Source organism: Scyliorhinus torazame, chromosome 6 (genome assembly GCF_047496885.1).
Source record: "Scyliorhinus torazame isolate Kashiwa2021f chromosome 6, sScyTor2.1, whole genome shotgun sequence".
NCBI classification, from domain to species: Eukaryota; Metazoa; Chordata; class Chondrichthyes; order Carcharhiniformes; family Scyliorhinidae; genus Scyliorhinus; species Scyliorhinus torazame.
Window position 1 is genome coordinate 127,223,811 of NC_092712.1, and position 24,165 is coordinate 127,247,975.

Here is a 24,165-nt window from a genome sequence, read left to right on the forward strand (position 1 = left end):
AATGTTGGCGCCGCTCTCCTCGCTGCCACCTTGTTGGCTGGGATGGTGTGTGTGGGGAGTGAAGTGTGTTATGCGGCTGCAGCTTGTCAGCCGCCTGAGTATCAATTGGGGTGGCTTTAATGGTAAATCCCATTGACAAGCAGCAGGAAGAGAGAATCTCACCGCCAGCGAATGGCGTACTGCTGCGAAACACCCGGCTGGGGGACTGGAGAATCTTTCCGAAATGCTTTCTACTGGTTAGTGAAGCTGTAGTTACTGGCAAATTGCAGCATTTTAAAATATTCTTCATGTCAGAAATTGGAATCTTAAATAAACAAGAATTTTCTGAATAATATAACATCCCCATAAAATCTTTCTAAAAAGGCAATAATTTTTAAACAGTCTGTGGAAACAAGCATGGTCACTTCGTTTAGCCATGCTGACATTATTAAGTTGTTAGGGTGGTGTCCTATGTACCGCCTTATTTCCCAAATGTTTAAAAAATACCAAGATGACGTTCAGCAGCATGTAAACAGAAAAGCTGACCTTGTGCAGAGTGATGGACAAGATGGGTGGTTTTTGCTGGTCAGAATAGTTCCAATAGGTGATTGACACTGGGTAAGCTACCAGTCCCCCAAAAGGATATTGCAGTAACTTGGCTCCACCAGTTAGTCACAAACAACAAACATTTATTTACACAACATGCTATTTACAGAGTATTGCGGCCTCCATGCTATCAGTCTGCCTCCTGGATTGAACTGAGCAAAAGCCTGCACACTATTCGGGGGATCCCATGAGCTAGGTACCGACTGGACGAGCGGGTCACATGAAGATCGCCCCTTAAAGGGTTCAGCTACTACATGTATGTATGAGGATGTCATACTGAGTTGCCGGGGAGGATGCAGATCTTGTTGGGCAGCTGCCTTCTTCAGATTGAAGTTGAACCAGAGGAGGAGGAGGAGGAAGATCAAGGGAAGAGTTGCCTAACACTTCGACTGAAATCAACACACTGCCAACTGCTTCCAACTGTTATAGTTCATATACTTCTGTTTAGTTAATGTATCATATCTAAACTGTTGTTTCTTAATAAACTGGCTTAAACTTCCTTGTGACTAGTTGTCTGCCTATTTTGAACCCCATGAGATCTTATACTCAGTCCTCATTGTAACTTCCCCAAAGTTTTCAGTTCATGCATTTCCCTTGTAGAGACTGCATGAGATAAAACAGTTTTGGTGTGTAATACAGTTTGTAGCAAGCTAACATATCTGAAATAAAAATAGAAAATGCTGGATAAACTCAGCAGGTCTGGCAGCACCTGCGGAGAGAAACAGAGTTAACATTTCAGATCTAAATGGCCCTTCAGTTCTGTAGAAGCTGCCAGACCTGCTGAGTTCATCCAGCATTTTCTGTTTTTATTTTAGATTTCCAGCATCTGCAGTATTTTGCTTTAAGTTGAGTCGATATATCCATCCTCTCTCTTTAATGACTTAATGCAAGTAAGCATTCAGCTGTTTTAGTTAGCAGTTTTCTGTCCTCTCTAAAATATGAATTGAAGCTAGAAATGTCATTCGTCTGTCTAAAACAACAGCTATTTAATATCTAAAATCGTGGAAGAGGATTAATTACTGGAATGGATGCCAAAAGGAATGGTTGAGCCAGGACACTGGCTCATGAGAAGCAAATAAAGGCTGCATCTGAAAAGACGCAATGAATATAATGAGCTGGACGTCTTCCTCCTAAATCCATTTAATAATCCTGTGAAATGAATTCTGGGGAACAAACAACCCAAAAAACTGTTCCATGAACATGTGTAATCAGATCCAGAGTTCAGATCAACAACAATTCAATCTGTAGGAAGGGCTGGAAGATAAATTTGTAAAAGATCCCCTTCGATGGGATGATTATTGGAGGCATGGAATGCACAATTATAATCCCAGTGCTGCCTTGCACGTGCAGTTACCAAAATAATTTGAGTCCAGTTTGATCAGCACACCCAACAAAGCTTCCACATCTCCCAACTTTCCTCACCATGCTCCTCAACTATCTTGTTTTAATTGCAATATTTCACCATCAGATGGTGCAGCTGAGAAATAAATTGTAGAACTGAAAACCTCCCATAATGAAAACTCAACTGGTTTGTTGGTTCTGTAGAAAAATAATCCCAATCACCGACGAGCCTAATGGCGCACTCAGAGGTACGATGTTCTTCAGATTCTGATCTACTGTTTGAAGTGATAACTCTGCTCTTACTCCCAGTCTATCAGAATTAGTGCTGTTGCTTCAAAGAAAATTAGAATAGAAATGCGTAAATTATAAGACGTATGTGTTATTTTAATCAAAACTATATAAAATATTCAAAACTGTCAATATATCTACATGTTCAGAAGAAATGGTTCTATGATTGAAGTCATAAAACTGGCTGGTTAATTGATGTTTTAAAATTATAATGGCAGTATTCATTAATCTGTATTTATATTTTCAGTGAATAATGTCGGTTTTCTATATATTCATTGGGAACATCTGTTTTAAATATTGTCTACAAAGACAGAGAATAAATTCTGAGATTTTCAAAGTCTGTCTGGTCTGGGTATCTGTGAATGGCATTTTGCCTGTGATTAGTGAGTCATTCAGTCATTGATATATCAGTGAGTGGGTTGGAGAGAGTGTATAAATTGGAGCAATTCTACACATTGAAAATCAGAGGCAGCAGGGCCTTGGCTAATAAACAAGTTTCAATCTCCGAGACAGGTAACAAAGTGTCTTTCTTTTCTTATGCATTCCTTATTTGTTTCAATGTCTATTATCTGCCTTCAAATTCCTCTGTGCAAAAATTCAATTTTTAGCATTATCTCATTGTGCTAATATGAAATGTAGATCTGTTATACTTGGCCGTTGTGAAATATATATTACAATTGCTCCCTTTTATTAATATATTTGTGTTAATTCACCCAATTAGAATATTGCATATATATGTATATTATGATGGTACAATATTCTAAATAGGTGGATTATATAAATATATTGGTATGCTCATTTGTATTCTGCTTTGTGCAATGCAAACATTTAATTTTGTTTCAATTCTTTTTCTCTATTTTATCAGCGCAGTTATAACTGGCAAATATCATTAATTTATAAAAGTTTGCATGTTATCCGTTCAGGTTGGGGAATATTATAGTCCAGGAGGTCCTGTTACTGATTTGAATAACATTTCATTCACTGCATTTCAGTCCTACAGCTGATCACTTGCAATTTCTAAATTCTACATATTTAAAAAAATGTCTTGTGCTTTAGGATGAAAAATATTCAGCTCCTCATTATCTGTGCATCCATTTTCCTGCTGGTATGTGTGACTGCGGAGCCAGTCATCACTGAAGGTGGATGGAAATCTTTAGATGAACAACAAAATAGGGACCTGGTAAGTAATGTGCAGCCCTGAAATGTCAGGATGGAAATGTAACTTTACTCAGAAGACTTTACATTAGATTGAGACTAAATGAGAAAGGAAGAGTAACTCAAGATGATACAGTTGAGGATAGAAATGTTTGGTGTTAACGTTATGACCCAATTGTATCCTCCGTAATCTCACTAAAAAAATAAATACTGTTACAATTTATATTCACAGCAGCAAATTTCAATATTTAAAAGTGACATTCTACATTTTTTTCAAATGCATACAATGGGGAAAGGTAATTAAGCCCGTTTAACTTTTATTTTACCAATTTTACAAAGTATGTATAGGAACCAAGGGGCTTTAAAACCTTGCCAGGTTTATTATGGCATTCAACTAGCAGGAGGTCAGTACTGCCACCAGACAGTAGTTATTGTGAATGCTAACCTGGTTTGGCAGGTAGGTTGGAACAGCATTGGCATTGAGAGACAATCAGGAGCAGAAACAAATTTGCCACACAGAGGGACAGACCAGTTCAATGCCACCTCAGACGTGGCACGTGTGAATAGTGTAGGTGAGGAGAAAGGTCCTGGAAAATGAGTGCAGCTATTTTTTCATGGGCATCATTCAGTCAGGCTTTGAGACCTCCAGTGAGAAGGAGTATCAGAGAGGTAGAGAGAGCTGCAGTCACCAGGTGTCGGACAACGGCAATACCAGGACCACCTGTTGCTCTTATTAGCCTTAGTTTTATTAGCTCTAATTCTGTCACCTTTGCTCACGAGTCGCCAGGTATCTTTCTGATAAGGCCACGTGGTTCAAGCTCAAGTAATGATTAATAATGCAGCACACCGCTTAGTAAAAGTTAAATCAATGATCATTTATTATATACAGCAATACATACTTATACAATAATCCTACTTCTAGTCTACTACCTACCACTAAAGGCCAATACTTAACTTTGGAAATGGCCCACCAGGTCAGGGAAACGAATGGTCTTTCGAATTGGGTCTGAGCCTGCGGGATTCAAAGCTGGTACAAGTTGATAGTCAGGAGCACCTATCTGGTAGCGATCGCTGGAGTAAGACTTACTGTTTTCTTTGTCGAAGGGTCTCGAAGGTTGCGAGCAGGAAGAGAAGGGGCGATCTGAACTTGGCCCCTATTTTTATAGTCCCCAGGGGCTTCCCGCCTCTCGGGCGGACCTCGGACCTGGTTCCAAGTGATTGGACTTGGTCCCAATCACTTGGTTCGATATGCTCCAATAATGGGGCGATTCCTTGATCGGGGGGTGGTCGCCTACCTACTTTTGTCACAGCCCCTGCTGGCGCTGAAAGGTCTGGATCGGCTTTATGTTGCTAATGTGTAGCAATTGTTCCCGAGGATGGTTGCTTAATATGCAGATGGCTGGGTTGTTGTGATGTTGATGGCTGCAGGTATCGGTTTGGGCCGACTTCCCCAGAGGCGAATACACTGTTTTACCTGCAGCTGTCCGTTTGAGTCCTGTTGGCTGATTTTCCCATCAGCCTCTTTCGTTCGCCATTTTAGATCGGGGTTTGACCATTCTAATCGGGAATCAGCCATTTTAGGAGACTACACACCGGGAACATTAGTCTCAAAGGGGACACTAAGGAGGAGAAGGTGGAGGGTGCACAACCAGCCTCTTATGTGCAGATGAGGTACCTGCCAGAGCGGATCAAATCTCTGATTAGCATTCTTCTCTCCAAAGAGAATAGTTTCAATCTTTCTAACCTATCCTTATAACTGAAGTTTCTCATCCCTGGAACCAGTTTGTAAACCTCTTCTTGCACTTTCTCCAATGTGTTCACAATGTTCCTATAGTGTAACAACCTGAGTTGTACACAATATTCCAGCTGACGCCTAACTGGAGTGTTGTAAAAGTCCAGCATAATGGAAGAAATCGAACAATTACTGTTGCTTTGCAACATTCCACATTTATTGGAGAACAGGGGGGTTGCAAAGAGGCAAGTATTTACAGAAATTGTATCCCGAGTATAGATGTTGCCCCTCTGAAATCACCATATGGTGCTGCCACTGTGCTGCAGTTAAGATGGAAACAAGCTGTTGACCTTGGCACCCTGTGGTTTTCGATGACTTTACTGAGCTCCGGCAAGCTGAGGGACATCTGAACATGGGCAGAACCCTACTCTGTCATTGTAGTTACATGAGGCACCAGTGTAACTGACAGAGGAGCTCAGGAACCACTGTCCACAGCACGAGCACCCTGGCAGGTGAGCCCAGAGTGGAAGGTAGCCACTCCTCTTCCATTTCACTCCTCTACATTTCCCTCCTTGAAGAGTCTGAAGAACTGATGAAGACTCCAGGAACCTCACACGACCAGACCAACCTTTCCCTCCCCACCCCCCACCACTCCTTGCCCAGCCATTTCTCCCGAGAACCCATGGAAATTGCTATGGCATGCACGCCTGCATTCACTGACTTGTCTGCTGGATAAGGTTCTCCATGAGGGTCTCCAATGTCTTAATGGATGAAGTTAAGTGTGCACATGCCTGAGACATGGCTGCGCCCATTGCCTGGATAGACCCTGTCATTGTCCGCACGTGGGTGCACGTAGCCGCTGAAAATTCTGGAAATGTTTCAACACCTCATGCCACAGCTCCAGCATCTACTGCCTGATGATGACTCCAGAGGCACTTCATCAACTTGGGTCTGAACATGGGCCTGGCTGCCCACAGTTCTCACACTGCCAGCAGGCCTGGCTGTCACAGCCTCCGTGTGCTTCTCGAGTGCATCTATGCTGAATCTCCATGTGAATGGATACCACCAACATAAGAGTATCTGCACTGGTAGAGGGTGTAGGGAAAATTATACGATGATGCAACCTCTGAGGCTCCAGCCTGCGGCCACGCAGAAACAGCAGTGCAGGCATTAACTTTCACGGAATGGGAACCTTCACACTATCTAGCCTCCAGAAAACAATGTTACTGTGCCAATGATTGAGTTGCCAAGATTACATTCAACTCCTAGACAAATATAGACCTGTAGGATATTCGATGCATGATGCACTCATGTTGGCAGCTTGCATGAGGGTCATTAACCCACTTATGGTACTGCAGCGTGCATTGAGGGATAACTCCAAGACCACTGACCAGCCCCCCCTCCCATTATCATCTCCGTCCAGACTTGCTTCATCTCCTGAAGTCTTCACCTCCTCCTGGCCCAGAGGAACATGACTACATCCTTGCCCCAGCAGCCTGGATGGGAACTTGCAGGGAAACATCGCTGAACCTTGTGGCCACCCTGAGAACAGAATTGTATCTGTGCCATGCTGTTTCCAGTGTTGGAATAGGAAATGTGTACCCACCTACGCTCTGTTGCTTTTTTGCTGGTTCCCATGTGATTACAATGAAAATTAAAAGATTTCACCCCTACTGTTAGTTGACAATCAAACAGGTATGATTGAGCTACAAAACAGCCTGTTGATTAAATAGGGGGGCTCTTCATCACAACTTTCCTGTCTATTACCATTAACATAAGGGCACAGGATAGCATGCATTTTCAAATTTAAGTTTCACTTGTAAGTATTTTGTAATACATTGGTTACACTTTGTTCATGTGTGCATCATTGTTGTTTGTTGACACTAACTTAGAGACCTAAATGTACTGGCACACCTCATGGTTGGCACACAATTACGGTTTCAAGGGAATTAGGGCATTTCTTTATTGTGGAATTAAAAATGTTGTGTTTTTAAGTTCACTTTTAATTGAACGTTCATTTTCGTGTTCAGTGTTATATTTGCCACTCTGGGGGGCATGGTGACTTGTAGGCTCAGTTGGCCCTCCCTCCTATGCACTGTAAAGGGCGTTATTGGAGATCCCTTTCAACAGGGCTAAGTGAATTGTCGAAGGTGAGCTCAAGGTCCTGGATGGACTCTGCCAGCCAATATCCTGACATGGACACACTTGAACATTACTGACACCGTCCTTTAGGCCCCTCATTTTCTTACCTTGCCTGACTTTTTCCACCATCCCTTATTATATGCAGGATACCAGACTCTTCTTTCTTCCACTCCGCCATGCTGTCAACCTCACCACACACTATCTCCCCTCTGTTCACTGTCCTTCCCTTGCTGGTCGTGGCCCTCCAGGCAAGCTGGAATTCTGCTCCTCTCCCTTGTGGTGTAGAGTTCAATGAGGAAATCTGTTGCCTTCAGACAAAACTGCACAAAGCTGACTGGTGCGCAAAACCTTGAAATGAACATGAACCAGGTGCCACAAGGCTCTCCTGTGCCGTTAACTTTATCTTGAACGTAGATGTCATTTAAAAGAGGTTTTATATTAATAAGTATTCATGCTATGAAAATGTATTATGTGTGGGAATCCACTAGCTAATGGAGGACGGTCTGACACTCTGCGAATACACCACCTTGTATCTCAACCCACAGTCAGGAAATCAACAGTTTGGCTCCTGTCAAGTTCAGTCACCCGGCATGCCACGTTACCCAGTCTCGCAGGCTCGATTACATCTCCCTCCCTGGATCTTCCCTCAGCCATTCCTCGATAAACCATCTTCTTCGGGGCTTCAATAGGTGCTGATTTATGGGAGGATTGATTTGTCAGAGCACTGCAGCCCTTTCCACCACTTCCAAAGCCAGTAAGACTTGGAAGTGAATGGGACTGGTCCGAACTGGGCTTATATATTTCCAGTTCAGACGACTACCAGTCATTTCCAAGTTTCCCTGTTTTGTTTCCCTTTCTCATGGCGTGATGTCACTCTGCCACCTCCTGGCAGTTATTGGCCAATTCATACTGTGTGGCTAGCTTCGAGTGTGGACATTGGGCCCCCTGCCCTCCCAGAGGTCGAAGTGGCAGCGTCTCCTAATTAGTGTAGGCAAAACTTACATTTAATTGCATTTTTGTTTTATATTTGGCTGGAATTATAACTGGACTATTCAGAAGACAGCTGTTCAAATGTGTGGAGAACAACAATGATAAAAGTACTCCTCTCTGAGCATTTAAAATTGTGCTAAAGGTGGGTTTGAGAAGTGTCCACTTGGAGATGGGGGACTGTGTGGATCCAATTTGAAAGCACAATGTTCAGCATCATTCTGAAACAATCTCTGCTAGGGAATCTCAGTTTACGTCTCCTGGATCCAGTTTGAGACCTGAGTGCGTGACGCCACAACAAGTTTAGGTTAGTGCAAAGCTAATTTGCGTTATGAATACATCTCGGCAGGAACAAGGCCCGGTTGTTGGAACTGATTTGATATTTAATCTCTGTTGTGCCCTCAATAATGACGCTAGAGAATAAAGCGGTAAAGAAGGCTTTAATAAGCTAAGAACTAGCCTGGTGCCGTGACGGGTGCTTACTGGGTGCCGCCCACAAGGCGGCCCCTTATATACAACTCCCAGGTGGGCGGAGCTGGAGGCGGAGTACCCCAGGGTTCCAAGCCCGGTCTGAAAGGGGACATCACCTTACATGATGATAAGGGTACAGTAATACAATAACCGTTCATCACATTCTCCTCAAATGTCTTGCCACTGATGAGAAAAACTAAATAAGTCTCAATCAATCTGATAAATCTCGAGCATAAACCACACCGTGACAATATTTAATTTCCCTGAGCCGTCTTCAAGAATCACCAAAGTTATGCCACCAGTGATGTTCAACTAGTAACAATTTGAATTGTTTTTTATTTGTTCATGGGATGTGGGCATCGCTGGCTGGATGAGAATTTATTGCCCATCCCTAATTAGTTAAGCAGCTGCGAGTCAACCACATTGCAGTGGGTCTGGAGTCACATGTAGGCCAGACCAGGTAAGGATGGCAGATTTCCTTCCCTAAAGGACATTAGTGAACCAGATGGGTTTTTAATGACATGGTCACCATTAGAATTTTAATTCTAGAATTTTATTGAATTCAAACTTCGTCATCTGCCGTGATGGGATTCGAACCCGGGTCCCCAGAGATACTGAGTCTCTGGATTACTTGTTCAATGACAATACCACTACACCACTGTCTACCCACTACATAGAAGATATAATTACAAAGTTTATATTGTGTACATTAGATTTTATATTCCATTAAAAAGTAATACCACTAGTCAATTAATAAATTGTCCCTTTATCCCAAAAATTGGGTTGGGAATTGTAAAAGAATTAGAACCATAGAAAGGTTACGGTGCAGAAAGAGGCCATTCAGTTCATTGTGTCTGTCGGTCAAAAAAGAACTAGCTGAGCCCCCCAACCAGGCTGATCACCTGCAATGTCAGGGGACTAAATGGGCCAGTTAAAGGGGCACGTGTGTTCGTGCATTTGCGGGCTCTAAAGGCAGACGTAATTATGTTGCAGGAGACACATCTGAAAGTGTCTGACCAGACTAGGCTAAGGAAGGGCTGGATCAGCCAGGTCTTCCACTCGGACTTGGATTCTAAATCCAGGGGGGTAGCAATTATGATCAATAAGCGGGTTCAATTTGAGGCGGAGGGCGTAGTCGCAGACGGCGGGGGCAGATTCCTTATGGTAAGGGGCACGCTGGAGGAGAGAAGAGTGGTGCTGGTGAACATATATGCGCCGAACTGGGACGACATTGACTTTATCAAAAGGGTGCTGGGGAAGATCCCGGACCTAGACTCACGTAAGTTGATAATGGGGGGGGGACTTTAATACGGTCCTTGACCCGGGGCTGGACCGGTCATATCCCAGAACGGGCAGACTCCCAGCAATGGCAAGGGAGCTGAAAGGGTTCCTGGAGCAAATGGGGGCTGTGGACCCATGGAGAGCCAGACAGACGATGGGAAGGGGCTACTCGTTTTATTTGCATGTTCATAAAGTATATTCTAGGATTGATTTTTTTATCGTGAGCAGGGACTGTGTAGGGGAGGTAAAGAATACGGAATACTCGGCAATCACTATCTCGGACCATGCCCCGCACTGGGTGGACCTGCAGGTCGGGGGGGGGGCGAATTACCAACGCCCGCAATGGAGGTTAGACGTAGGACTGTTGTCGGAGGAGGGGATATGTGAGAAACTTCGGAAGTGTATGCAAAATTACTTGCAGGTGAATGATACGGGGGAGGTTTCAGCAGCAACCCTGTGGGAGGCACTGAAGGCAGTAGTGAGGGGGGAGCTGATCTCAATTCGGGCTCACAGGGTCAGGGTGGACAGAGCAGAATTGGACAGATTGGTTAGGGAAATTCACCAGATAGACGAGGAGCATGCGGGGTCCCCGGGGGAGGACCTACTCAGGGAGAGACGGAGATTGCAGCCCGAACTGGGGGTGCTATCCACGGGTAGGGCCGTGGAACAACTTAGGAAGGCGAGGGGAGTGGTGTATGAGCATGGGGAGAAATCCAGTAGATTGCTAGCGCAGCAACTCAGGAAGAGGGAGGCGGCCAGGGAAATAAGTAAAGTGGTTGATGGGGAGGGGAGCAGAGTGGAGGACCCGGCAGGACTGAATAAGGTATTTCGAGACTTCTATAGTAAGCTGTACACTTCAGAACCCCCGGAAGAGCCGGAGGAGATGAAAAGGTTCCTGGATGGACTCACCTTCCCAAAAGTAGGCAGGGGACTAGTGGACAGGCTGGGGGCCCCGATTAGAGCAGAGGAGGTATTGGGGGGCCTAAAGGCCATGCAGTCGGGGAAAGCCCCGGGACCGGATGGATACCCAGTAGAGTTTTACAAGAAGTTCTCGGAGATAGTGGGACCGGTCCTGACAAGGGTTTTTAATGAGGCAAGGGACAGAGGGACCCTGCCACCGAAGATGTCGCAAGCCACCATCTCACTGATACTGAAGAGGGACAAGGACCCGGAATCCTGCGGGTCATACAGGCCCATCTCCCTGATCAATGTGGATGCCAAGCTCCTGGCCAAGGTTCTGGCGATTAGAATTGAGGACTGCGTACCGGAGGTGATTGGGGACGATCAGACAGGGTTTGTGAAAGGCAGGCAGCTGACAGCTAACTTGAGAAGATTGCTTAATGTGATCATGATGCCCTCGACGGGCAAGGAGGTGGAGGTAGTGGTGGCAATGGACGCTGAGAAGGCTTTCGACCGGGTGGAGTGGGGCTATTTGTGGGAGGTGCTTGGATGGTTTGGGTTCGGGGAGGGACTGGTTAATTGGGTCAGACTATTGTACCAGGCCCCAAAAGCTAGCGTTAGGACGAACAGGATAATGTCAGATTATTTCAGACTACACCGCGGGACCAGACAGGGGTGCCCACTCTCCCCGTTGCTGTTCACGCTGGCCATAGAGCTGTTGCCGATGGCGTTGAGAGCTGCGAAGGGGTGGAAGGGAATGACTGGGGGCGGGGGGAGGAGGGGGTGGGGGGGTGGGGGGGTGGAACATAGGGTCTCTCTCTATGCGGACGATCTGCTCCTGTACGTGTCGGACCCACTGGCCGGGATGGAAAATATACTGGAAACATTGAGGAAGTTCGGCCGGTTTTCAGGGTACAAATTAAATATGGCCAAGAGTGAGATGTTTGTGGTGCAGGCAAGGGGCCAGGAGAATAGACTGAAGGAGCTGCCATTTAGGCTGGTGGAGGAAAGTTTCTGGTACTTGGGGATACAGGTGGCACGGGACTGGGGCAGGTTGCATAAGTTAAATTTGACTAGGGTGGTGGAACAAATGAAGAGGGAGTTTCGGAGATGGGATGTACTCCCTCTGTCACTGGCGGGGAGGGTGCAGACTGTAAAGATGACAATCCTCCCTAGATTTCTGTTCATCTTCCAGTGCCTCCCGATCTTTATCCCACAGTCCTTCTTCAAAAGGACTGGCAAAATCATCATGAGCTTTGTCTGGGCGGGAAAATCCCCGCGGGTGAAGAAGGCAATGCTTGAAAGGAGCCACAGCGAGGGGGGACTGGCATTGCTGAGTCTGATCAACTACTACTGGGCGGCTAACATAGCCATGATAAGGAAGTGGATGGTGGGTACGGGGTCTATCTGGGAGCGAGTGGAGGCGGCTTCGTGCAGGGGCACCAGTTTGGCAGCCCTGGCCACGGCTCGCCTACCGCTGTCGCCGGCCAGGTACTCCACCAGCCCGGTAATGGGGGCGGCCCTGCGGATATGGGGCCAGTGGAGGAGGCAAGTGGGGGGGGGGGGTTGGGTGCGTCTGTCTGGGCTCCAATATGTGATAACCATCGATTCGCCCCCGGGAACATGGATGGAGGGTTTCGAACATGGCGACGGGCGGGGGTGGGGAGGGTGGGCGATATGTTCCTGGAGGGGAACTTTGCGAGTTTGAGGGACTTGGAGGAGAAATTTGGGCTCTTAAGGGGAAATGACTTTAGGTACTTACAGATGCGGGACTTTGTACGCAGACAGGTCCCATCCTTCCCACGCCTCCCGCCAATAGGGATCCAGGACAGAATAGTCTCTAGAGGAGAAGGAGGAGAGGGTAGAGTCTCGGATATCTACAAGGTGCTCATGAAGGGCAAGAGTCCCAGGCGGAGGAACTGAAACTCAAATGGGAGGAGGAGCTTGGCGGGGAGATGGAGGACGGGCTGTGGGCGGAAGCCCTGAGTAGGGTAAACTCAACCGCAACATGTCAGGCTCGGCCTGATTCAATTTAAGGTTGTTCACATGACGGTAGCTCGGATGAGCAAATTCTTTGGGGTAGAGGACAAGTGCGCTAGATGCGCGGGAGGACCAGCGAACCATGTTCACATGTTTTGGGCATGTCCTAAGCTTAGGGGGTACTGGGAGGGATTTGCGGGGGTCATGTCCCGGGTGCTGAAAACAAGGGTGGTGATGAGTCCAAGGGTGGCAATTTTCTGGGTTTTGGAAGACCCGGGAGTCCAGGGGGAGAAAGAGGCAGATGTTCTGGCCTTTGCTTCCCTAATAGCCCGGGCGGCGAATGCTGCTGGCATGGAGGGACTCAAAACCCCCGAAGACCGAACTATGGCTTTCGGACATGTCAAGTTTTCTGGGTATGGAAAAAAATTAAGTTCGCCTTGAGGGGATCTGTACTGGGGTTCGCCTGAAGGTGGCAACCATTCATCGACTTCTTCGCGGGAGAGTGAACATCAGCAGGGGGGAGGGGGGGAGGAAGGGGGGAGGGAGGGGGGAGATTAGAGTAGAGTAGGAGGGATAAATAGGTGGGTCGTGTTTAGGGGAGAGGAGCGGGCATGTGCAGTATGGTTTGATTGAAGTATTGGTTTTATATTGATGTTAGCACATTTCTGTTATCTGTAACTGTTTACAATGCCAAAAAATACCTCAATAAAATTGTTTGTTGAAAAAAAAAGTAACTAGCTGCTTATTTTAATGCCAGTTTCCAGTACCTGGTTCATAGCCTTGCAGGTTGCAGCACTACAGATGCAGATCTGGATCTTAACTAAGTGAGTGTTTTATAATAATAATCATTATTGTCACAAGTAGGTTTACATTGCAATGAAGTTACTGTGAAATGCCCCTAGTCGCCACATTCCGGCACCTGTTTGGGTACACAGAGGGAGAATTCAGAATGTCCAAATTACCTAACAGCACGTCTTTCGGAACTTGTGGGAGGAAACTGGAATACCCGGAGGAAACCCACGCAGGCACGGGGAGAACATGCAGACTCCGCACAGACAGTGACTTAGCCGGGAATCCAACCTGGGACGTTGGCGCTGTGAAGCCACAATGCTAACCATTGTGCTACCATACTGCCCATACCGTTTCAGCCTCAACCACCAACTTAGGCAATGAATTCGAGACACGCCTCTGGGTGATAGGTTTTTCCTCATATCCCCTCTAATCCTTAATTCTATGCCTGTTACGTATGTTCAAGGCTGAGGCTGAGATAGACAAGTTTTTAATCAGTAAGGGAATCAATGGTTATGGGGATAAGGTGGGAAAGTGGAGTTGAGGATTATATTAGCTCAGCCATGATCTCACTGAATAGTGGAGCAGACTCGATGGGCCGAGTGGTCTACTTCTGCTCCTATGTCTAATTGGTAATTAATCCCTCAGTTTGGGGAAACATGTTTTTCCTGTCTATCCTGTTTATGCCCCTCATAATTAGTTATTTACTGGAATTTGCATTGATATTAATATCGACAATTATTTCTGTAATAGGATAAAATCTTAACAGAATTTCAATTAATATTAAATAAATTAATATTCAACTAATACTAACACGTAATAATAATAATCTTTATTATTGTCACAAGTAGGCTTACATTACATGTATTTGGACTATGGCTTTAATCAGTAAGACTACATTATTTTTGAACCCTGCAAAATGCATAAGAGATTATATTCATGCATGCTGCACTTTAATTTTTCTTCAAAAACACTATAAAATCTATGATTAGTCATAATTTTCTGCTGATCTCAACTCGAGTCTAGAAGACTATAGTTTAAAAAAAATCAGCATCTTTCTTGCTAAATTATCAAGTCTGATGATGAATGTGGAGTTGAATTCGATGATCAGCCCTGCAATTGGTGAATGGCACAGCCGGCTCAGGCCAAATAACCGAACCTAGCTCCTATTTCTTTGCTGTCTCTGACACCAATCATCTCAGTTCTTTAAAAACATTTTACAGTGTACAATCTGTAACCGCTAGTAACCACCACATGAATACTGAGCCCACTTTCTAATTCACATTTTTGTGTGAAAAATATTCTTTTCTTTTCACACGTACATGCAGACATCATTGGCCTGGATTTTGTGGCCTTTTGCATTACAATTTATGATAATTTGAGCCATTTCTGCATGGTGCCGTCTACAGCAATCTGTGACCTGTGTGAGCAGGACAAGCCACTCATGTCTCTTCAATCAATTCAATTGAATAATCCTGACTGAGACACACAGAATCTAAATCAAATAAGTTTAATTGTTTTATTCAATGTAAAATCATGAACAGAAAGCAAACATAGAGAGGGAAAGAAACATGAGATTAAGGAAGAAAGGTTAAAAATTTTTTTTAAAAATATATTTAAAAATTCTGAATCATTAAAAACTTCAAAAAGTAAATTTCAGCATTAATAATTGTTTGGTAGTAATTAAGACTTATCACACGATTAGAAAATCACGTTTACGACTTCCGGTTGCGGCTATGCTGAGCTAAGTCGCACGTTCGGCAGGTCCTGCCAGAAACGGACATTTGGGCTCTTTTTAGGGGCCCCAGCGGCATTTGTTCGACGGTTCCCAGTGTGGGAAGGTGACAGTACGATTTCCCCGGCACTGTATGGATTGGACCAGGAGTGGAGCGGTGAAAAAAGTGATTTTGGTGCAGCGAAAAGTGCGAGGGAGGAAAACAAAGATGGTGGCGGAAGGAGACCAGGCAGTGTGGGCGCAGTGGTCGCAAGAGCAGCAGGAGTTTCCAAGCGCTGCTTAACGGAATTGAAAGCAGAGCTGTTGGAGCCGATGAAGACTTCGATCGACAAGCTGGTCGAGACCCAGAAGGCCCAAGGGGCGGCGATCCGAGAGATGCGGCAGAAGGCCTCGGAGAATGAGGACGAGATATTGGGCCTGGCGGTGAAGGTAGAGGCGCACGATGGCAAATGGCAGGAGAAGTTCGAGGACATGGAGAATTGGTCGAGGAGGAAGAACCTGCGTCTGGGTCTCCCGGAGGGAGTGGAGGGGTCGGATACTGGAGCATACGTGGTCATGATGCTGAACACGTTGATGGGCGCGGGTGCCTTCCCGAGGCCCCTGGAGCTGGATGGGGCCCATCGAGTCCTGGCGAGGAGGCCCAAGTCTAAAGAGCCGCCGCGGGCGGTATTGGTGCGGTTCCACCGCTTGGTAGACAGGGAGTGTGTCCTAAGATGGATAAAAAAGGAGCGGAGCAGCAGGTGGAAGAATGCAGGGGTCCGTATATACCAGGGCTGGAGCGCGGAGGTGGCCAAGAAGAGGGCCGGGTACAATCGGGCTAAGGCGGCTCTGCATCGGAAGGGGGTGAAATTTGGGATGCTGCAGCCGGCGCGACTGTGGGTCACGTTTAAGGACCGGCACCATTACTTTGAGATGCCGGAGGAGGCGTGGACCTTTATCCAGGCCGAAAAGTCGGACTGAGGGTCGGTTGTGAGGGGATGTCGTGGGGGGGTTACTGTGCTTTGGGGGATGTTGGGGGATGTTCTGTTCTGTACTGTTTCCTTGGGTGCTGGGTGGGGTAGGGTGAAATGGTTCGAAGTGGGGGTTTTGTGAGAGTGTGGGTGTTGGTGGTTGGAAAGATGGGCCCCCGTTGGGGGGGAAGGGGAGATGGGAGGCCCGAGGTGGGGGAGCTGGGATTAGGCCGCAAAAGGGAGCTGCGCCAGAGAGGGCGGGCCGGTTTGATGGAAAGCGAGGGCTTTTTCCCGTGCTAGGGAAGGAAGGGGGCGGGGCCGGGGGGGAAGGATGGTGTTGGAGTGAAGCGCCCGCTGATTGACAGGGGGGGTGGGGAGGAGACTACCACACTGGGGGGGGGTCGATGGAATGGCAGGAGTGGCCGGGGTCAGCTGACTTACGGGAGTGCTATGGGGGGAGCAACGCAGCTAGGGGGGACCTAGCTGGGGAGGGGGGGGAGGGGCAGGGGGGAACTGGGTTGCTGTTGCATTGGCCAACGGGGAGCTGGAGCTCGGAGAGAAAGTCGGGGCAGGGGTCTGCCGTTTTGGGGAATGGAGAGTGTGGGAGGCACGGGCACGTGGCTGGCCTAGAAAAGGGGATGACTAATCAGCAGGGGGTGTGGGGGCAGGAAGCCCCCGGATCCATCTGATAATTTGGAATGTGAGAGGCCTGAATGGGCTGGTCAAGAGGGCCCATGTGTTCGCGCACCTGAAGGGGCTGAAGGAAGATGTGGTTATGCTCCAGGAGACGCATATGAAGTTACTGTGAAAAGCCCCTAGTCCCCACATTCCGGCGCCTGTTCCCGTAACAGCCTCCCCGAATAGGCGCCGGAATGTGGCGACTAGGGGCTTTTCACAGTAACTTCATTTGAAGTCTACTTGTGACAATAAGCGATTTTCATTTCATTTCATTTCATATGAGGGTGGCAGATCAGGTTAGGCTGAGAAAGGGGTGGGTAGGGCGGGTTTTCCACTCGGGGTTGGACGCAAAGAATCGAGGGGTGGCGATTTTGGTGGGGAAGCGGGTGTTGTTTGAGGCGCTGAACATTGTGGCAGACAATGGAGGTAGGTATGTGATGGTGAGTGGTAAGCTGCAGGGGGTGCGGGTGGTATTAGTGAATGTATATGCCCCGAATTGGGACGATGCCAGATTTATGCGGCGCATGTTGGGCCGGATTCCGGACCTAGAGGCAGGGAGCTTGATAATGGGCGGGGGGGGTCTTTAACACGGTAGTAGATCCAGCATTGGACCGCTCCAGATCCAGGACGGGTAAGAGGCCGGCGGCGGCCAAGGTGCTGAGGGGGTTTATGGACCAGATGGGAGGAGTGGACCCATGGAGGTTTGTCAGCCGGGGGTCAGGGAATTTTCTTTTTTATCCCATGTCCATAAAGCCTACTCCTGGAAAAACTTCTTCGTTATGAGCAGGGCACTAATCCCAAGGGTGGAGGACACGGAGTATTCAGCCATAGCTATCTCAGACCATGCCCCGCATTGGATGGAGCTGGAGCTAGGGGAGGAGAGGGACCAGTGCCCGCTGTGGCGCCTGGATGTGGGCTTGCTGGCGGATGAGGATGTGAGCGGGTGGATCCGGGGGTGTATTGAAAGCTATCTAGAGGCTAACGATAATGGGGAGGTGCAGGTGGGAGTGGTCTGGGAGGTGCTGAAGGTGGTGATTAGGGGAGAGGTAATCTCCACTAGGGCCCACAAGGAGAGAAAGGAGAGGAGAGAGAGGGAGAGATTGGTGGGGGAGATTTTAACGGTGGATAGAAGGTATGCAGAGGTCCCCGAGGAGGGACTAATCAAGGAGCGACGAAGCCTCCAGGCCGAGTTCGACCTGTTGACCGCCAAGAAGGCAGAGGTGCATTGGAGGAAAGCGCAAGGGGCGGTGTATGAGTACGGGGAGAAAGCTAGCCGGATGTTGGCACACCAGCTTCGGAAGCAGGAGGCAGCGAGGGAGATTAGGGGGGGTTAGGGATAAAGGGGGGAACACGGTGCGGAGTGCAGTGGGAATAAATAGGATATTTAGAGACTTTTATGAGGGGCTGTATAGGTCTGAGCCCCCGACCGAGGAGGGGGGGGGGGGCGGGATGCGTCGATGTTTGGATCGGCTGAGGTTCCCGAGGGTGGAGGAGGAGCAGGTGGCTGGGCTTGGGGCACCGGTAGGGCTGGAGGAGCTGACTAAGGGGCTGGGGAGTATGCAGGCGGGGAAGGCACCAGGGCCAGATGGGTTCCCGGTGGAATTTTACCGGAAGTACATGGACTTGCTGGGCCCTCTATTAGTGAGGACTTTCAATGAGGCAAGGGAGGGGGGCCCTACCCCCGACGATGTCCAGGGCACTGATCTCGCTGATCTTGAAGTGGGCCAAGGATCCATTACAGTGTGGATCGTATCGGCCAACCCCGCTCCTCAACGTGGTCGCGAAGCTGTTAGCGAAGATGTTGGCTACCATAATTGAGGACTGTGTCCCGGGGGTGATTCATGAGGACCAGACGGGTTTTGTGAAGGGAAGGCAGCTGAATACCAATGTGCGGAGGCTCCTTAACGTAATCATGATGCCTGCAGTGGAGGGGGAAGCGGAGATAGTGGCGGCGATGGATGCGGAGAAGGCCTTCGATAAGGTGGAGTGGGGGTACCTTTGGGAAGTGTTGACGAGGTTTGGGGTCGGGGAGGGCTTCATTAGTTGGGTTAGGCTACTTTACGAAGCCCCGGTGGAGTGTGGCCACGAATCGGAGGAGGTCGGAATACTTTCGGCTGTACCGGGGGACGAGGCAGGGGTGCCCCCTATCCCCCTTGCTATTTGCATTGGCAATTGAGCCTTTGGCTATGGCTTTAAGGGAGTCCAGGAACTGGAGGGGGCTGGTCCGGAGTGGGGGGGAATACCGGGTATCGTTGTATGCTGATGACCTGTCACTGTATGTGGCGGACCCAGTGGGGGGGATGCCGGAGGTGATGCGGATCCTCAGGGAGTTTGGGGACTTTTCCGTGTATAAGCTCAATGTGGGGAAGAGTGAGCTCTTTGTGGTACACCCAGGGGACCAGGGAAGGGGGATAGATGAGTTTCCATTGAAGAGGGCGGAAAGGAGTTTTCGGTACCTGGGGATCCAGGTGGCCAGGAGCTGGGGGGCCCTACACAAGCTCAACTTGACGCGACTGGTGGAGCAGATGGAGGAGGTGTTTAAAAAGTGGGATATGTTGCCACTGTCGTTGGTGGGTAGGGTGCAGTCGGTGAAAATGACGGTGCTCCCGAGGTTCCTTTTTGTATTCCAGTGCCTCCCCATCCTGATCCCTAAGGCCTATTTTAAGCGGGTCAGCAGGAGCATCATGGGGTTTGTGTGGGCGAAAAAGAGCCCGAGGGTGAGAAGGGTGTTTCTGGAACGGAGTAGGTACAGAGGAGGGTTAGCGTTGCTTAATCTGTGTGGGTCTGTGTTGCTTAATCTGGGCCGCCAATGTGGCGATAATACGCAAGTGGGTAATGGAGGGGGAGGGGGCGGCGTGGAAGAGGCTGGAGATGGCGTCCTGTGTGGGCACGAGTCTGGGAGCGCTGGTGACAGCACCGCTGCCGCTCCCGCCGACAAGGTACACCACGAGTCCGGTGGTGGCGGCGACTTTGAGGGCAGTGGAGATGCCACAGGGGTGAAGTAGAGGCTACGGTTTGGTCCCCGATCCGAGAGAACCATCGGTTCGTCCCGGGGAGAATGGATGGAGGGTTCCTGAGCTGGCACAGGGCAGGAATTAGAAGGATGGGGGACCTGTTTATAGATGGGACGTTTGCGAGCCTTGGGGCGCTGGAGGAAAAATTTGGGCTTCCCCCCGGAAATGCCTTCAGGTACATGCAGGTAAGGGCGTTTGTAAGACGGCAGGTGAGGGAGTTCCCGCTGCTTCCAGCACGTAGGATCCAGGATAGGGTGCTCTCGGGGGTGTGGGTTGGAGAAGGCAAGGTCTCGGCGATCAACAGGAGATGCAGGAGGAGGAGGAGACCTCGGTGAAGGAGCTAAAGGGTAAATGGGAGGAGGAGCTTGGGGAGGAGATACATGAGGGTACATGGGCGGATGCCCTGGATAGGATTAATTCTTCCTCCTCTTGCGCCAGGCTTAGCCTGATACAATTTAAGGTTCTTCACAGAACGCATATGACAGGGGCGAGGCTGAGCAGGTTCTTTGGGGTGGAAGACAGGTGTGTGAGGTGCTCGGGGAGCCCAGCAAATCACGCCCATATGTTCTGGGCGTGCCCGGCGCTGGATGGGTTCTGGAGGGGCGTTGCGAGGACGGTGTCTAAGGTGGTGAATTTAAAAAAAAAAGAAAATCACGTTTACATAAATGGATAAACCCTAACTTTTTCTGGTATGCTTATCGGGTATTTAATGGGTAAGTACCCCAACTTCATACCCTTCATGTGTTTCAAAGCTGAGTCTATCAGTGAAGTACCATTTACTCCATAATGGTGAACGCAGAGAGTTCCACTGTTATTTCCATTGCTAAGTTTGGACTAGTGGGCTTAATGTTATTTACAATCCGCAATGATATAGAGTTATAAGCATTATTCAGATTTATTAGGATGAGTACATCCTCCTTTGAATAGGATGCTCCCCATAAGGCGTCCCAGCAACTAAAGATGAGTTAAACCACGACTTCCACTGAATAAATTTGGTCTTCGAATTTGATTGGAGTTGCTCCTGCTGACTTTGGAGGATTGTATTTTCAACAGCGTATGTAGGGCACTTAAGTTTGAATACAATAAATATTCAATAAGCTTTGATTGATTAAATATTTAATAAGCTTGAATATAATAAATATGAAACATTTTCCCCCAGAAAGATTGAAAGCAATTCACTACATTATACAGCTGACCACAGTGACTGCGAGTATCTGATTTCAAACCACATTGGTCTGTCTACCCATTGTCCAAGGAACATTATTGAAAAAGGAGCTGTAAGAAAACAAACTACCTTGGTCAAATTATAAATAAACACAAATTTGCAAGGCCAATCTTATAGAATAGAGCAACACAAGAGGAATTTGTATTCTCTAAGAGGCTTTAGATATCAGTCAATTGACCAACACCAGTGCGATAAGTTAAAAAGAGGTCTGCTGTGTTTTGGAAGAAGGACAAACTTGCATTTTATAGCATCATTCACAACATCAGGATATCCTTGAATAGTTTAAGGGAATGATTTACATTCACCTGTTAGGTAGAGGGAGCCTCAATTTAACATCCCATCCTAAAGACAACACCATAACAATACACCACTCCCTCAGCAGAATGGCATTCTAGTGCATGAGTGTGGTAGCCTCGGTTATGGGCTGAAGTCACTGGAGTGGAACTTGAACCCACAACTTTCTGATCTAAAGGTGAGAGAGTAATCAATAAGCCATGACTTTTACCTATATTGAATATTATAGTTTCAGACTTAAAATTGTGCAAAGAAAAATCATGCACTAAGCAAATCTGTCTAAAAATCTATTTATATTTACAAAAGGGTGACAAGCCCTTCTGACACACCGATCACCCTATCATTACCTCAGCTTGGAAAAGGCAAATGATATCCATGATAATAAAAGCCACACATAACTATTAACTAATCACACTTTCAACTGAAGGCATCAATTTTGGATTGTTTGTTTGACATATTCCCTCGACTTTTCATCAGCAATTTGTGAGAAATCTGGTGGCATTCTAATTCCCCAAAACTAAATCTTTGTAAAGATTGTGAAGTATTTAGATTTCATTGTTTGTCTGTATAAAAATATTCATTTCTTTCTCCTCCGTAACAGTTTTTCCGAATCCTTCAGTCCTATTTCACTGGCAGAGGGATGAATCTGGGGCTCAGCAGAAAAGAAAAGCTTCAAGGGACATACGGAAGCAAAATCGGTTCATACGCTGACAAATCCAACAACAATTTGTACAATAAAGACACCTTCACTGTTTAAATATCTGAAAGAATATATTGGAGTGTGTGTGCAATAAATATCAATGGATTTTCAGACTGAACAAGTATAATCCTGTCAGATTCAAGCGGAGTTTCTATAGAAGTAGAGAACAAATAAATTGGTGTATGTGAGCATTTGTTGTTTATTTAGCAAAGGTTGCACTCTGATGGAATTATTAAAGCTACATTTTCAGCCAAAGTATAATAAAAGAAGTTCATCAATCAAAGTCGACTTCTTTAGTTTTGAACTGGTCATAATAAATCAATATGTACATCATTTAGATATTGGAGTTTGTTACATACTGCTGTTTGAACATTGCTTGTTAGTGTTCCGGTCACCTCAGCAGTTGAATTCGGAATTCCTCAATCCTATTCATTAAGGTACCAGATAAAATGCATCTTGAAGTGGTTTTATTTTATACAAACTGATATAATCAAAAATATTTGTATTCTATCATCTAGTATTCTCCTACTAAATGACTGTATTATAATAATTATACTTTCCTGGTGCAGTTTGTTAGAATAGTTAAAAGTTGGATCTCTTTCCAAAATTTCCCTAGTCAATTCTGTTTCTTTCTTCTTCCTCCGCAACCTTTTCAGAAACATAGTTTACCTTACCAAATCTGTTATGTAGAAGTGAAGCCATAGTTATATATGTTTATGCAGTAGGGAAGACAAAATGTAACTTAGGTAAAGTACCTCACCACCACTTTGCTTGCCTCCTGTAACTAAATTCTCAGACTGCTTGACCGACATCCACTACTGATGAGAAAAATTTGCCTCCAATTACACATTGAGAAATTGAAGCCATTATTTTTGGCCCTTGCTCCAAACTATTTTCCCTAGCTACTGACCCCATTCCTCTCCTTGGTAGCCGTTTGAGACTAAAACACACTGTTCACAATCTCAGTGTCATATTTGATCCGGAGATGAACTTCCAGCCACGTATTTGTGCTGTCACTAAGACCACCTATTTTCCACCTCCATAACATCACCCATCTTCACCCTACCTCACTTCATCTGTCACTGAAACCCTCAGCCATGCATGTGTCATCTCTAAGCTTGACTATCCCAACACACTCCTCCATGGACTCCCATATTTAACATATGTACACCCGAGGTTTACATTGCTGCCCATACCTTAACTTACACCAAGTCAAGTTCAGCTATCGCTCCCGGGCTCACCAACATACATTAACACCCAATCAAGCAATCACGATTTTAAAATTCTCAGCTTTGTTTACAAACCCCACCATGGCTTCATCCCTCCCCAGCTCAAAAGCTCCTCCAGACGTTAGACACTCCCAAGATATCCGCGCTTCTTTGGCCTCTTCTGAGTGCTCCTGAGCTTAATCGCTCCTTGTCCCTGAACTCTGAAGTTCCAGGGCGGCACAGTGGTTAGCATTGCTGCCTCATGGCGCCGAGGTCCCAGGTTCAATCCTGGCCTGGGTCACTGTCCGTGTGGCGTTTGCACATTCTCCCTGTGTTCGCGTGGGTTTTGCCCCCACAACCCAAAAGATGTGCAGGGGAGGTGGATTGGCCACGCTAAATTGCCCCTTAATTAGTTACTCTAAAACATTTTTTTTTTTTAAACCTCTGAAGTTCCCTCCCTAACCTCCTCTGACACTTTTCTCAGTGAAGATACTTCTATCTCTGACCAAGCTTTTGGTCATCTCGCTCCTTATGCGGTTCGGTGTTATATTTTGTTTTATAGTGCTCCTTTGAATTGCCTTGGAAGGTTTTTATTATGTTAAAGGTGCTATAAAAATAATTTGTTGTTATCTTTTAATTCACCCTTTTCCAGCTGAGTTTCTCTCCCCTCATCTCCACGCTTTCCCTCTCTCTCCCAGTGTTCTGCTCTT

General features: G+C 46.9%; 1 long non-coding RNA gene across 2 annotated transcripts; it reads left to right on the plus strand.

Annotated features, from left to right (window-relative positions):
* Positions 1-2,110: 2,110 nt before the first annotated feature.
* Positions 2,111-22,530, plus strand: LOC140425737 (uncharacterized). Of its 2 annotated transcripts, none has more exons than XR_011947963.1 (3): positions 2,111-2,174; positions 3,271-3,394; positions 22,149-22,530. It is a non-coding gene; the product is annotated as an uncharacterized lncRNA (long non-coding RNA). The 2 variants fall into 2 exon arrangements; XR_011947962.1 differs by lacking the exon at positions 2,111-2,174 and adding an exon at positions 2,602-2,727.
* The last annotated feature ends 1,635 nt before the right edge of the window (positions 22,531-24,165 follow it).